At 48.6% G+C, this 14,761-nt stretch overlaps 2 long non-coding RNA genes across 5 annotated transcripts in view; one reads left to right on the plus strand and one right to left on the minus strand.

Moving 5' to 3' along the window:
• The window catches only part of LOC125391334 (uncharacterized), a 52,891-nt gene that overhangs the window by 8,113 nt on the left and 30,017 nt on the right, over positions 1-14,761 (plus strand). For 3 of the 4 annotated variants that reach the window (XR_014997241.2, XR_014997242.2, XR_007229077.3), the window contains one exon: positions 7,541-7,995. The exons of the other annotated variant lie outside the window; for it this stretch is intronic. This is a non-coding gene — a long non-coding RNA (uncharacterized LOC125391334). Of the gene's footprint in view, positions 1-7,540; positions 7,996-14,761 lie in introns of those variants that run through there. 4 annotated transcript variants of the gene reach the window in all.
• Positions 8,433-13,137, minus strand: LOC125391382 (uncharacterized). Its single transcript, XR_007229102.3, has 2 exons — positions 12,652-13,137; positions 8,433-9,318 (listed from the first exon to the last, which is right to left on the minus strand). It is a non-coding gene; the product is annotated as an uncharacterized LOC125391382 (long non-coding RNA).

The following is a 14,761-nucleotide window of genomic DNA, read 5'->3' on the forward strand; positions in this document are numbered from 1 at the left end:
GGCATGTTCAAAGCCCAGGATCCTATCCCTAGCACTGTCAAGCTGAAAACAAAAAGCCCATTTCAGTACATTTCCTTAGAATCACTCAGTTCAAGTGTGGAAGGGTGCTCAGTACCACTGACAGGAAAGTTCCCTAGGGGACAGTTTGAAGTCTCCATGAAAGTTGTCTCTAACTGCTGGGAGTGTAGGCACTAATGGACAAGTGGTATTGTGTGAGAACAGAGTTCCAGCCGGGACCAGCGAAGTTCCTGACTCCAGCACCCTGTAGGACCTCAGCCTTCGTCTGGGCATCTTCTTGTCACCTTGACTGATGTAGGGGGCAGAGGAAGCCCTGAATGAATGAATGTGTATTTTGACATGGGCACGGCCGTGTCAAAGAAACCCAAGGCCCTTGGGCAATTAATTGGCAAAGCCATTACTTGCATGGCCCAGGCTCAAGAGAAGTGGAAAGCTTTCCTTGGGAATCCGAGTGACTGAAAAGGGATGCAGAAATGAGGAACTGTGGCTTCCTTCTCCTGGATGCTGCAGTCTGAGTCTGCAGTCTGTAGAGACCTCCTGAGGAGACTACTTAACCCCTGCCCCTGGGCTGTACCCAATAAACTCATGGAGGTTCCAGGCTGCAGTGGTAGCAGAACCCCAGCTTTACTGTGTGTGTGTTTGTGCGTCTGTCCTCTCAGGAACCCCACCTGACTCCAGCTTTATTGTGTGTGTGTGTGTGTCTGTGTGTCTGTCTGTCTTCTCAGAACCCACCTGACCCCAGCTTTATTGTGTGTGTGTGTGTGTCTGTCTGTCTGTCCTTTCAGAACCCACCAGACCCCAGCTTTACTGTGTGTGTGTGTGTCTGTCTGTCCTTTCAGAACCCACCTGACCCCAGCTTTACTGTGTATGTATCTGTCTGTCTGTCCTTTCTGTACCCTACCTGACCTCAGCTTTCCTCTGTGTGTATGTGTGTGTGTGTGTGTGTGTGTGTGTGTATGTGTGTCTATCTGTCCTTTCTGAACCCCACCAGACCCCAGCTTTACTGTGTGTGTGTTGTCTGTCCTTTCAGAACCACCTGACCCCAGCTTTACTGTGCTTGTGTTTGCTGCACGTCTGGCCTTTCCTTGTTACCTTGCCACTCCTAGCCAGGGTGAAGGGACCCAAGCCATTTCAGGTTGGGTGGGGATGGATTAAAAGACCATAGAAAGATGACACAGCATTATTCTGGGTGTGACTGGGAGGGTGTTTCCAGGTAACAATTGACACGTGGCCGACCAAACTGAGAGGGTGGAGGACTCCACGTGAGATTGCAGCACACCGTATGCCCTTACACATTTGTCTAGATGTGTACAGTATGAAATGCGGGGGGGATGCTGGTGTGGGGATCCTGATGCAGGGGGGGATGCTGGTGTAGGGGATGCTGGTGTGGGGGATGCTGGTGTGGGGGATGCTGATGTGGGGGATGCTGATGCGGGGGATGCTGATGATGTGAGGGATGCTGATGTGGGGGATGCTGGTGCGGGGGATGCTGATGATATATGTGAGGGATGCTGGTACGGGGGATGCTGGTGCGGGGGATGCTGGTATTGGGGAGGCTGGTGTGGGGGATGCTGATGTCGGGGAGGCAAGGGACATATGAGAAATCTTAGTACCTCAGTATCAATGTAAGCTTGCTTTAAAATTGTAGTCTTGGGCTGGGGAGTGGCTCAGTGGTTAAGAGCACTGGCTGCTCTTCTAGAAGACTTGGTTTGATTACCAGCACCCATATGGTGGGTCAGAACTGTCTGTAACTCCAGTTCCAGAGGAACTGACACCCTCTTCTCAGTGAGCACCAGGCATGCTTATGGTGTCCAGATTTGCATGAATGTAAAATACCTATACATGTAAAATAGTAAAATAAATAATTAAGAACTAACTAAACAAAAGTAACTAATCTTGATTCTTATTGTTTGTAATCTTTAAAAAGGTGCATATAATTTAAAGTTTCTGTTTGGGGGGAACAGGGTTGTTCTCTGTAGCTGAGATTGGTTTGGAACTCGTTATGTAGCCCAGGCTGGCCTTGAAGTCACAGTAGTTCTCCTGCCTCAGTCTCCCAAGTGCTGGGATTGCAAGCATGAGCCCCCATTCCTGGCAGGATATTGCAGGAGGCATTGAGGGTCCTGTGCTCAGAGATAAGAATAGGGAAACCAGGAATGTCCTTCAAAGGAAGGGATGCATGGCCAGTCAACTGCCCATAAGGCTGGGTGCAGATGTGACCTTTAATAGCTCAGTGACTTTCTGTGCTGTGTGGTATGGCTAAGACCACACTGGATCCTTCCCTGGGCCCTTATTGTGAACTTGTCCATCAATAGACATTATCTTTAGGGAAGGTGTCACATGTAGTCACGCTATAGAACCCATCTTTATGGGAGATGTCACATGTGCTTTACAAAGAGTTTCGGTATAGTCATATCTTAAACTTTATTTGGCACACAGTATTGAGTTAATTCTTTCTCTCTCTCTCTCTCTCTCTCTCTCTCTCTCTCTATATATATATATATATATATATATATATATACACACACACACACACACACCAAACTTCTTTCTTGCTACTGGCAGATCAATTATTGTTCTGCTGGCAGTGGTGGTCACAGAAACCCCCACAACATACATAATTTAAACAAGACCAGGCTGGGACCTGGGGGAATGTGGTTGTCTTACAGGCCTCAGCCTTGTGGAGTCAAGGATACGCAGCCGACAAGGCCATTGTGGTCTCCTCGCTGTGTCTTCCTGCCCTGGTGGCCTTGGTAGTCTCTCAAGCCTGAACCTCAGCAGCTCTGGGAAGCGGATGGGCTCTGCCGTCCTCCCAGCCCTCACCATACTCTTTGAAAGCTGTGCTGTGGCTTCTAATCACAGCATCGGTGCAATATTTTTAAAAGTTCTTTATTGTAAGTTCATGGGTGTTTTGCACTACAAGAAGCATCAGATCCCGTGGGAAATACAGTTACAGATGGTTGTAAGCTGATATGTGGGTGCTGGGAATTGAACTCAGGACCTCTGAAGAGCAATGCTCCTAACTGCTGAGCCGTCTCTCCAGCCCCATCGGTACACTGTTTTTAAGTTTTGTTTTTCTTAGCCTGGAGAGATGGCTCAGGGATAAAAACATGGCACACAGCCGAGGACTGGAGGTTTGATTCCCAGAACCCACACAAATGCCAGGTGACTCTTGGGACCTTTAAGGCAGAGAGCAAGCTGGTTAGCAAGACTAGCCCTGTGAGTGAGCTCGGGTTTGCCTGGAAGACCCTGTCTCAATGATAAGGATGAAAGGGCTTCCACATGTATGTGCACACATGTGCACATTCACCCAACCACCTGTTGACAGAAGGCTGATCATTTGTTTCCCAGCCGCCCAGAAACTATATTATTACAACTATATTATTACAACACTGCTTGGCCCATTAGCTCATGCTTCTTATTGGCTAGCTCTTATATCTTAAAATTAACGCATTTCTACTAATCTGTGTATCGCCACATGGTTGTGGCCTAACCGGTAAATTTCTGTACTGCATCTGGCCTCTGTCTCCTGAGGCGGCCACATGACTTCTCTTTGACTCCGCCTACTCTCTCCTCCTCATCTGCTTGGAATTCCTGCCTTGTTCTATTCTACTTTACAATAGGCCCAAAGCAGCTTCTTTATTAACCAATGGTATTCACAGCATACAGAGGGGAATCCCACATCACCCACCCACATGTAAATGTGCATACACACATTACATCATATATCCACAGGAAAAATGGGGAAAGTTGCTCTCTCCTTTACAGTGTGAATTCCCTAGTAAGAAAAAAAATGTGCTGTAAATGTTGTTGATGGTCCAGCAGCAATGAGCTGACAAGCTGTGACGACGGCCTTGGGGCCAGAGAGAAACACAGACTCCTCTGCCGACTGATGAAGTTCTCTTTTCAGACATCAGTGCAGCTCCGTGTCGGGCAGATGGAACATCTTCAGGGGTCTGAGCTGGGCAGATGGCGCATCTTCAGGAGTCTGAGGGCCTTCCCAGCCTGCCTTTCATCTCTGAGATGAAAGAAACATTGGCTTTTCTTATTCACATTTTCAGTGTGTTTTCCTAACAATTTCAAGAAAGTTAGTCCCATTGGGCACAGCGCCAAGGAGACTTTGGAAGAGAGACGATAGAGAGATGGTATCCACACCTGGTGCGCTGTGTGAAGACAGGTGCCTCACATGTCACGACAGATCCCTGAAAGTCTCTCTGGTCCCACTCAATCTCCACTGTCATCTTTCCATAGAAGTGAGACTTCCTCTGGTCCCTCATGGTGGCACATGTCTGTAATTCTAGTACCCAGGAGTTTGAGGATCATGAGTTCAAGCCCAGCTTGAGTTTCATAACAAGACCCTGTCTCAAAAAAAAAAAAAAAAAAAAAAAAAGGATCTTGTGGTTTTATAGAAATTTCGACACATTGTCTGCTTTCGCCTCAGCAAAGGCCTGGCTTGCATGGCTACATCTGACTTGAGTCTCTAAACCCCGGGGCTCAGAACCGGCAGTCTTCAGCTTGCCTCCACGTCTCACAAGGAATTTCTTATTTGTTGTAGCCTGAGAACAGTTTAGACCAGACTGCTGCGGCTTACCGTAGTCTGAGAAGTCCTGGGTTTAAGGCGGTGGAGGAGGTAATTACATTTTATGTAAACAAGCATATCTTTATTTTTGGCAGTGCGGGTGGAGTGAAGACAGGGGTAGTGCTGATGGCCGAAGAGATTGACGCGAGGACAAAGAACAGGAAGTGAATATCACTTCCCCTTCTCTGCGGTCACTATTAATCTCTCCAGAGGTCTCTTTTGGTGGAGAGCCTAGCCTTTCATGGCTGAGCTGTCTCTCTAGCCCTCCAGAAGTCTCTTTGGTGGTGAGCCTAGCCTTTCATGGCTGAGCTGTCTCTCCAGCCCTCCAGAACTCTCTTTTAATGCCATGTATTCGAAACGTTTTGTTATAAAAATGCCATTATTAAAAAAAGAGAAAGAAAGACTGTCGGGGTCTCCCTCACTAGTTTCAGTCTGGAACTACAAAGTACTTGGGGGTTCTTTGTTTTGTGTTTCCCGCTCTCTGCATATCACATACTGAGTCCACGGACACCTGAAGCTGCAGAGTGCTGACGTGTGTGGAGGGGGCTTCCTGCAGAAGCATCCGTGACAGAGGTGATAATTTAGACTTAGGAGATTGACAGCAGTGAGACAGTAGAATCGAACAGTTACGATCGTCTACTGAGCGTAACCAAAGTTGTGTGACCAGGGTCTTTCTCAACACACCTTACTGTATTAAACTCGCTCTTTTGTTGACCGCGAGCAACTGAAACCCCGAGAAATGAGGCTAGAGATAAAGGGGGGGCAGATCATTACAACACGCATTTCCTAGACCAAGTCACACAGCACAAGCTCCCGCAGGAGAGGAGACAGCCAAACAGCGCACGAGCCCTGAGTCGCAATCTTACTTAGAGGCACAATGGAGACTATAAGGCAATGTATTGACAACCTAGCCACACACTTTAGAGAATGTACCATTATCAGGTGGAATTCCTTGTAGGCACGCAGAAAAGTCTGTCCATTACTTAACCTTATCTAAAAATCCACTGGTTATGTTGATACTGAGAAGCTGTATTTCCGGAACCCTGCATGAGCTGAATATCTCGGTTAATACTGTATAGTAGTCACATTGAAACATCTGTGATGTTTCCTTTTGTTTTTTTAGTTTATATGCATAGGTGTTTTGCCATGGGTGTCGGGACCCCTGGAACTGGAATTACAGACAGTTGTGAGCTGCCATGTAGGTGCTGGGAATTGAACCAGGGTCGTCTGGAAGAGCAGTCAGTGCTCTTAACCACTGAATCATCTCTCCAGCCCGATGTTTCCCTGTTCCAAACATGCTAGTGGATACAGTGAACGAGATTATTACTGCTGGGAAGGTGGCTCAGTTCAAAGAGCACTTGCTCTACAAGCACAAGGATCAGAGTTCAAATCCCTAGTACCCACATGGAAGAAGTAGGCACGGCCCTAAGTGTGCCTATAACCCCAGCACGGTGTGGGGCAGAAACGGGAGGACTGCTGGGGCTTGCTGGCTGCCAGCCTAGCTCACAACAGATCCTGTCTCCACAGAATATGGCGAGAGGAACAGAGCAGTGTTATCCTCTGGTCTCTGTGTTCATGCACAACACACACTCTCTCTCTCACTTCAGTTTAGTTCCGCATCACTTTGATGACACATTTGTAGCTGGATGTGGAGCACATGCCTTTGATCCCAGTACTCTGAGGGCTACGAGTTCCAGTCCAGCTTGGTCTTCAGAGAAAGTTCATGTCTTTAAAAAAAAATTTTTTTTAAGCCAGGCGGTGGTGGTACACACCTTTAATCCCAGCAATTAGGAGGCAGAGGCAGGTGGATTTTCATGAGTTTGAGGCCAGCCTGGTCTACAGAATGAGTTCCAGGACAGGTTTCAAAGCTACAGAGAAACCCTGTCTCAAAAAACCAAAAAAAAAAAAAAAAAAAAAGAAAGAAAAGAAAAAAAAATAATTTTTAAAGATATAGTGATGGAGGGCTGGAGAGATGGCTCAGAGGTTAAGAGCACTGGCTGCTCTTCCAGAGGTCCTGAGTTCAATTCCCAGCAACCACATGGTAGCTCACAACCATTTATATAAAGAGATCTGGCATCCTCTTTTGGCATGCGGGCATATGTAGAGGCAGAGTGTTGTATACATAATAAATAAATAAATCTTTTTTTAAAAAAAAATAAATACATCTTTTAAAAAGATATAAGCGGGGCGGTGGCGGTGCATGCCTTTAATCCCAGCACTCGGGAGGCAGAGGCAGGAGGATCTGTAAGTTCGAGGCCAGCCTGGTCTACAAAGCGAGTTCTAGACTGCTCAGAGCTGTTACACAGAAAATCCTGTCTCAAAAACCCAAAACCTAGACAAAACCAAAACAGCTGTGGATCCTCCATCCCTCTCGTCCTCCTCTCCTTCCTCTTTCCTTTCTTTTGTTCAGTTTTTGAGAGTCCACGTAGCCCAGGCTAACCTCCGTGAACTCTACTGGCTATAAGGCCAAGGAGAGACTTGAACTTCAGATCTTCATGCCTCCACTCCCCGAGTGGGATTTCAGATGCCCACCACACTGGGTTTATGCAGTTCTGGGCACCGAACCCACAGCTTCTCGCATACTAGACAAGCCACCTGCCGGCTGAGCTGCACTGTGAGCCTGCTGGTAGAGTTTTAAGTGACATTAACTAAGTGTGTGTGTGTGGGGGGGGCAGCCATTCTTTGGTTTCTCACTTGCAGGAGTTGGTGAGTCTCCTGGCTCCATCGTTTTGCATATCAATCTAACCAGGTAGAAGCAGCTGGGCTGGAAAGTGTCCTCAGTAAGAAGGAATATGGGTACTAGGTTGCTGGCAGGCGCTCAGTCAGCCTGGCTCAGTGATGGAAGTGGCCACAAGTTGTGGGAAAGACAGGGACCCTGCCTGTGGGAATTCACAAACTAGGACATTGTGGGGCACAGCCTTATCTTGAATCTGTGTTCTTGGCTAGGTTAGCCCCGGTGAAAGAAGGTGTGTGGGCTACGAGACAGATCCCTTGAACTGGAGGAAGGGCACATGTGGGATTGCTGTCCAGACCGGTGCCTCCTTTCAACAGCAAGAAACTACGTTAGTAGAGAACTCTGAGGAGCAGAAGGAAGCTCAGAAGCCTCAGAACAAGGCAAAGTGACTTGGATTTATGACAGCCCGGCCGATCACGGACATACTTTGTAACTTTGATTTCTGACAGCCGGGTATCCCGGACATACTTTGTATGTGCATGATGTTCATGTGAAAGGTGGTGAAGGGTACTCAGCCTGACAGGAGCGCTGTCAGCGGTAAATGAGGTCAGGACGAATGAGGCTTGTTACGAGTAAAGCTTATCAAATGGCAACCACGGGTCATAACAGTAAAACTGTGCTCTGGTAGTAGAGATTAATAAAGTGAGAAAGAGCTGTCACAATGCCAGCCACCTGTGACCTACTGTTCTTGGTGCCAGCCAACACAGTTGGTGTGGCTATTATCAAGGCTGCTGTTATTGGTGTGATGCTGGGCACCGTGACCTGCTGTTCTTGGTGCCAGCCTATTGTGGTTACATCAAGGCGGTTACTAGTGGTGGTGCATCCTGGCGTTCCTCATGATCCCCTCAAGCACTCGCTACAAAGGCGTCGGCCATGAGCTGTGCTCAGGAGTTTGGGGCCACGTCTCACCTGCTTGCCTGCGCTCTTCCCTGGGCCCGTGCACTTTTGCTCTGCCACAAGAGCTTGGTTTCCTCATAGGATCAGCCTTCTTGACCTTAACTAGGTGGAACCCCCACCCCACAGTGCAGGCACGACCACAGTTCTCCTCAACACGCTAGGTTCCATGTTACCCCCAATAATGAGGGGAAAGAATCAGTCCTCTCCTGGGAGACAGGCAGTTCTAGGTTTTTATTCCCATTTGAGCTTTCTCAGAGGTTCACTGTGGCAGCTGTCAGCTTCCCCTGGGTCTCCAGGCAGGCCAGGTGATGCAGGAGAAGGAGCTGGGTTACAGCCAGGGTAGAGAAGGCAGAATCATCCCTCTTAACCCACACCTGTAAACAACGTAACCCTTTACTCTGGTTTCCTTGAGGCGGAAAGCTCCAGAGTGTCCCTGGGGCTCTCAGCACTGGAAAAGGAGAGGACAGGGTGCAGCTTTGGTTTATTCTTTCATAGATCCAGGGTAATGCATCTGCTCCAGGCAAGAAAAGAGACCTCCCAACTCAAGGGAGTCACCTAAAACTTCTGTGTCTTGCCAACTGCTGAAGCCAAAGGTGTCACTCTGACTGTGACCCCTATCTCAGAGGGTGAAGGAATGAGCCCCCAACCAGAGCTGGGGACAGTAGCTGATAAACAGACTGGGGCCCTAGACACCCCTTTGGTGGCTCAGGGAACACCAAGGCACCTAGCAGATTGGCAAGCCCCCTTCAGGGGCAGAGAAGTTGCCATTCTTGAAGCTCTCCTGTCATGTGACTTGCGCTGGCTGGATGAACCGCACTCTTGAGGAGCAGAGGCCCCACGACCCAGACTTGGATGGGGTGCTGGCACGGTTAGCGCAGCCCTGGATCGGTACCCCTTTTATTCTCCAGCTTCCTCTCTGAAAATTCGTATAAAACCACCAGCTGGACGAGGCTGTCGTGTGTGTCGAAAAGATGCAGAGGAAGGCCAGGCGTGGCGCTCAGCTGTAATCCTAGCACTTGGAAGTGGAATTAGAAGTTCAAGGTCATCGTTTGCCGCACAGGGAGCTGGAAGTCAGGCTGGACTACCTGAGACCCTGTCTCCAAAAAAACAAAGAAGGAAAAATAAAAGCATTGGAAATACATTGCCCAGAGCTTAGAACCAAGAAGAAGGGTAGAAATGGTTCCTACTAAGTAAGACAAAAGCTTTCCATGACAGGACATTTGTGCACATGCCTCAGACCAGCCCGGCTCTCCACGCTCATGGAGACTGTCACTGAGTTTGGAGGCAGCCTCTGCTCTCCTCCACACACAGCTGGCCATGGCCTACCTGTGTGGCAGGTGCCAGCCCCGGGTGTTTGATTCCTCTCCACCGTAGGTTGAGAGTCTCAGCCTCCACAGTGAAGATGGAGTGAATGGGCCTTTGGAAAGTCATTATCTCGTGGGAGCGAAGCCTCATATGGCACTGGATTCTTATAGAAAGATCCTAGGAAGTCAACCCTCCACCATGTGCAGGGATAGGAAGGAAGTGAGCCAGAAAGCAGCCCCTGATGGGCTTAAAATCTGGAGGTGCCATACTCTTGGGTTTCCAGGCTCCCTAACAGTGAGCAACACATTTCTACTATTTGTAAGTTGCTCAGCCCACAGTGTTTTGTTACAGCAGCCGGAACACAGAGAGGGCATACAGACCAAATTCCCGACCCTCCTGGCACTGTTCAATGGGCTGCCAGGCAGCGTTGTTGGCTCCTTGCGTCAGCTCAGGCATGTCTCTGGGTGAGGCTTCCCCTGCAAAATGCTGATTCCAGCTCAGGTGGCCAGATTGTCATGATGGGCTAGAGCATTTGTAATTGATGAGGAGAAGCGTGTGTGTGTGTGTGTGTGTGTGTGTGTGTAGGTGTGTAGGTGGGCATGCATATGAGTGAGCATGAGGAGGCCAGAGGTCAACCTCAGGTGTTATTTCTCATGGTCTTTCTGTCCTTGCACTTGTGTGTGCTGTTTATATGCTCTTGTGTGTGAGGGTGCATGTGCAAATGTGTGTACATGTATGTACAGGCCCGAGGTCAATACCAGGTTCCTCTTCAACAGTTCCCACCTTAGTGTTTTTGAGATTGGGGCTCTCACTGAATGTGAAGCTCCCCGACTCAGACCACTGGCCAGCAAGTTCCCGGCATCCGCCGAGCTCCATGCCCTTTGTACCGGGGTCGCTGGTGAGTGCTACCATGCAGGCTGTTTACATGGGTGCCGGGACCCAAATCAAATCCTCATGCTTCCACAGCGAGCCCTTTACTGCACTGTGCCATCTCCCCAGCGCTTACTTTGTGTTTTCAGAAAGTGTCTCCCACCACCGGAACCTGGGGTTGACAGTTGCCAAGGCTTGGCTGGCTGGCTGGCCAGCTGTGGGAGACTGCCCAACACTGTATTACACCTGTGCCTCGCACACCTGTGCCCCACATGGGTTCCAGGGATCAAATGCAAGTCCTCGTGCTATGTGGTAGGCACTCTACTGACTAGACCAGCTTCATAGCCTAGGGAAGATATTTTTGTTGGCAATCTGCACTGTATTTTCCTGGTCACAGTTATCTTGGTCCAGAGCAGTGGTTCTCAGCCTTCTAATGCTGCCGCCCTTTAACACAGTTCCTCCTGTGGTGGTGGCCTCCAACCGTAAAATTAATTTTATTGCTACTTTATAACTGTGATTTTGCTACTGTTATACATCATAATGTAAATATCTGTGTTTTCCAATGGTCTTCGGCAACCCCCAAAGGGGTTATGACCCACAGATTGAGAGCCACTGGTCTGGAAGGACAGACTGACTTTCTGGTTGCCTGGAGCTACTGACCCAAACACTCAAACTTAGTATAATAGGTGATCACCTTTGTCACACTCTCACAGTACACACACACACACACATACACACACACGCATGTGCACACACACACGCATGTGCACACACACATATAACACGTGCTCATGCACATACAGACACACACAGATAGACACTCACAAACACACACATACACACACGCATGCATGTACACACAACACACAGACATACATACAGACACACACATAGACACACACATATTCACACACGCACGTGCACACAGACAGACACACACATACACACACTCTTTAGAAAGATGCAAGACCATTCATGCGAAACTTAAGAAGTATTCAAACTGGTCTTACAACTCCTGGTCTTGGCATATCACCTCCAGCCAAAGAAAGGCTTAAATAAAGATTGTTCAGAGTGGAGGATTTCTTTAATGAAAACAATGCAGGCCAATCCCAGGATCTGAGAACTTCACTATTTCTTGGGAAAACATTCCTGTTCCCAATTTTTTGGGACCAGAGCTGAAATATTTCCTTGGCGTCAAAGGGGGGATACTATAACGCCTTGGGCTCAGGCCAGGCTCAAGGGTCTTAACCACCTGTGGTGGGTTGTCAACCTGGCCGCATCTGGAGCGAACCAGGAGACAAGTCTCTAGACACGTCTGTGAGGGGGTTTTCTAGGCTGGGTAAAGCCCACTCTAAGTGTGGGTGGTGCCACTCCACGGGCTGGTCGCAGCCTGCAGAGAAAGGGAAAGTGACCTGAACACTACATCCCCTCCCACTTCCTGACTGCATAGGCAACCACCACCCCATATGGTCCCTGCAATGACTGTAACCTCCATCTGTAAGCCAAAATCAGCCCTCCGCTCCTAAATTCCCCAAGAATTCTGTCTTCTGAGGAGAGGAAGCTCTAGTGAAAATAAGCTTACTGCTTGTGTTTGGGCGGAAGCCACACCCCAGCCCGTGGTGTCCATACATCCAAGGAGTCTGGGATGTTCGGGTGGAAGCTTCACCCCAATCCCCCACCCCCCATCTCTCTCCAAACCCTGATGCATCTCAGGAAGCCAGCCAAATGATGACCCAACCCCTAGAGATGCTCAAGGCCACTCACACAGGGTATTTAAGCTGTGCCCCAGAAAACAGGCACGTGGTTTTCCAGACTTCCTTCCCTGTCTCCTCTCTGGGGGCTGGAAAGCCATCCAGGAGCCTTGATCCATTAAACCTGGACTTTTTCTGATTTGGTTTGATTTGGTCTGATTTGTATTGTTGCATAGATAGAGAGGTTTAATAGGCTTCATGCTAATCCCTGGACCTGTGGCCTCTGTTAGCCAGGAAAGGGGCTTGGCAGATGCAGTTACAAGCCTGAGATCCTGACACAACAAAGAAGTCAATCTGTATTGTTCAGGTGAGTCAGGAGCTGTAAGCAGAAGGCGTGAGGAGGGACAGGAACCAGCGAGGGAGGAGGTCAGCTGACATTAGTTTTGAAGAAAGAGAATGTGCACAGGAGCCTTCCAGAAGCTTCTGTGAAACTTCAGAAGCTAAGGGGTGAGGAAGGGTCTGCTCCCCTCAGCTTTCAGAAGAATCAGAATGCTGCTCACCCATTTGAGGCTTCTGACACCCAGTTTCGAGAAAATCAACATGAGTCTGAGGTGAATTGTTCCAGCAATCACGAGAAATGCACCTGACTTCCAGGACTCGGATTCTCAGCAGCCACAGCCCTGCAGATAAAGACTCTTCATGCCCAAAGGTTACAAGGAACGTAGGAAGACTAACAAATTAGTGTGTGTGAGGCTGTTGGGGGATGGGAAGTGGGTGAGGTGGGTGCCCCTGCAGGTAATGGGGGTGATGGCAGTCTTGGTGAGGCCCCTGCAGGTTTCTCTGTGTGGACAGCCAGGAAGTTCCTCCTTGAGTGAGTTAATCTTCTCCCACAACCCCCAGGGTCCTGGACTCTAAATTCTAGTGATGGTTCCAGGAACTTGGCCACAGTCTCAGCAATCATTGACGTGTTAATCCAGTCAGGACCAGGACCACAGGCTGTGTTCTGTTTCCAGGCTGTGCCCAGACCTTTAACCTGTGAACACAGTCTAGGGCTGAACCCAGGACATTGTTAACCCCAGCGGTAAGAATAAGGTCACTACCACAATCTGAACTGCAACTGAAACAAGCTGATTTTACAAGTAGATTTACAGCAGGGAGACAATGGGCCAATAAGGAAATACAAAATAAAAATCTTGAAAAACCATCAGGTGATCATGCACCACGTGATTAGGAAGGGTCATGCAGAGTCAAGGAGGGTCATGGGGTAGGGAAGGTCAGGTTCCAGGAAACAGAGCTATTCAAATCACGGTAAATAGAAACTTACTTTTAAAAACGGAGTCAGGCAGGTCCCTTGCATCTTGGAGTACTTTCTTGGCCATTTGGGTTTGTAGAGTGCCGTACAGCCAAGTTTGCTGTTATTCTGTCCTGAGCCAGAGCTCAGTGGATGTGAACTCCTTACTTTGTAGTATGGGCAAGCTAGCAGTCTGGATTCTCTGAGTCACACTTTCCTTATTTGTAAAAGTGGGACATGTAACCCAAAATTGAAATTTATTTTACGTTTTATAGTTTTGGAAGGGGGCCTTGAAAAGTTTCTGCACCCCGATAAGGCTCTCTGCCAATGTGACGACGCAAATCAGACCAAATCAAACCAAATTAGAAAAAGCCCAGGTTTAATGGATAGTTTTCCAGCCCCACAGAGAGAGGAGATGGGTAAGGAAGACTGGAAAACCACATGTTTGTTCTCTGGAAGGCAGTTTAAATACCCCGTGGGACTGGTCTTTAGCATCTTTGAGGAGGGATCATCTTTTGGTGGCTTTCTCAGGGGTGGAGTCTGGACTGAGGCGTCTCCAGGGGAGCGGTTTGGGTGGAGCTTCTATCCAAACCTTTGGCTATATGGATGCCAGGGGCTGGAGTGAAGCCTTCACCCAAACAGGCCTCACTGTAGCTCTTCCTTGCTGTCCTGGAAGATGATATGATGGCCAGGCTGGCCTCCAGCTCACAGAGATCTGCCTTCCTCTCCCTCCAGAGTGTGGGGGTCAGAGCTGTGCAGCATCTCGCTCAGCTTGCCAAACTGAGATTAGGAATCACCTATTACAAGTAGAGGCGAACGAACAAGTGACTGAGACTTAAAAATACCTACAGAGCAGCATCTCCTTAGAACTGTGATGTGTCCCCTAAATACTGGCCATGCTTGTTGCTCCTCCCAGACTGTGCTGAACGTTAGACCTGCTGCCGGAATTTGATATTTAATATGCTAAGGAGAAGCAGCCACAGCTGGGCGTTGTGGCCCACGCCTTTAATCCTAGCACTCAGGAGGCGGAGGCAGGCGGATTTCTGTGAGTTTGAGGCCAGCCTACGGAGTGCAGAGTGAGTTCCAGGGAAGCAGGACTGTTACAGAGGAAAAACCCTGTCTCAGAAAACAAAACACATTTATATATCTATATCTATATCTATATCTATATCTATATCTATCTATCTATAGATGAGAGAGAGAGAGAGAGAGAGAGAGAGAGAAGCAGTTATAGCACCGTGCCTCTGGCTGTAATTCTGGAAGCACTCAGAAGGCTGAGGCACCGACCTCTTCTTCACTACATGAGCTCAAGTCATGTAGTGATTACTTGCCTGTCAGGGATACAAGGTGAGACCTTGTAGGGGGTCCAACCTCAGTGG

Source organism: Myodes glareolus, chromosome 16 (genome assembly GCF_982192425.1).
Source record: "Myodes glareolus chromosome 16, mMyoGla1.1, whole genome shotgun sequence".
NCBI lineage: Eukaryota > Metazoa > Chordata > Mammalia > Rodentia > Cricetidae > Myodes > Myodes glareolus.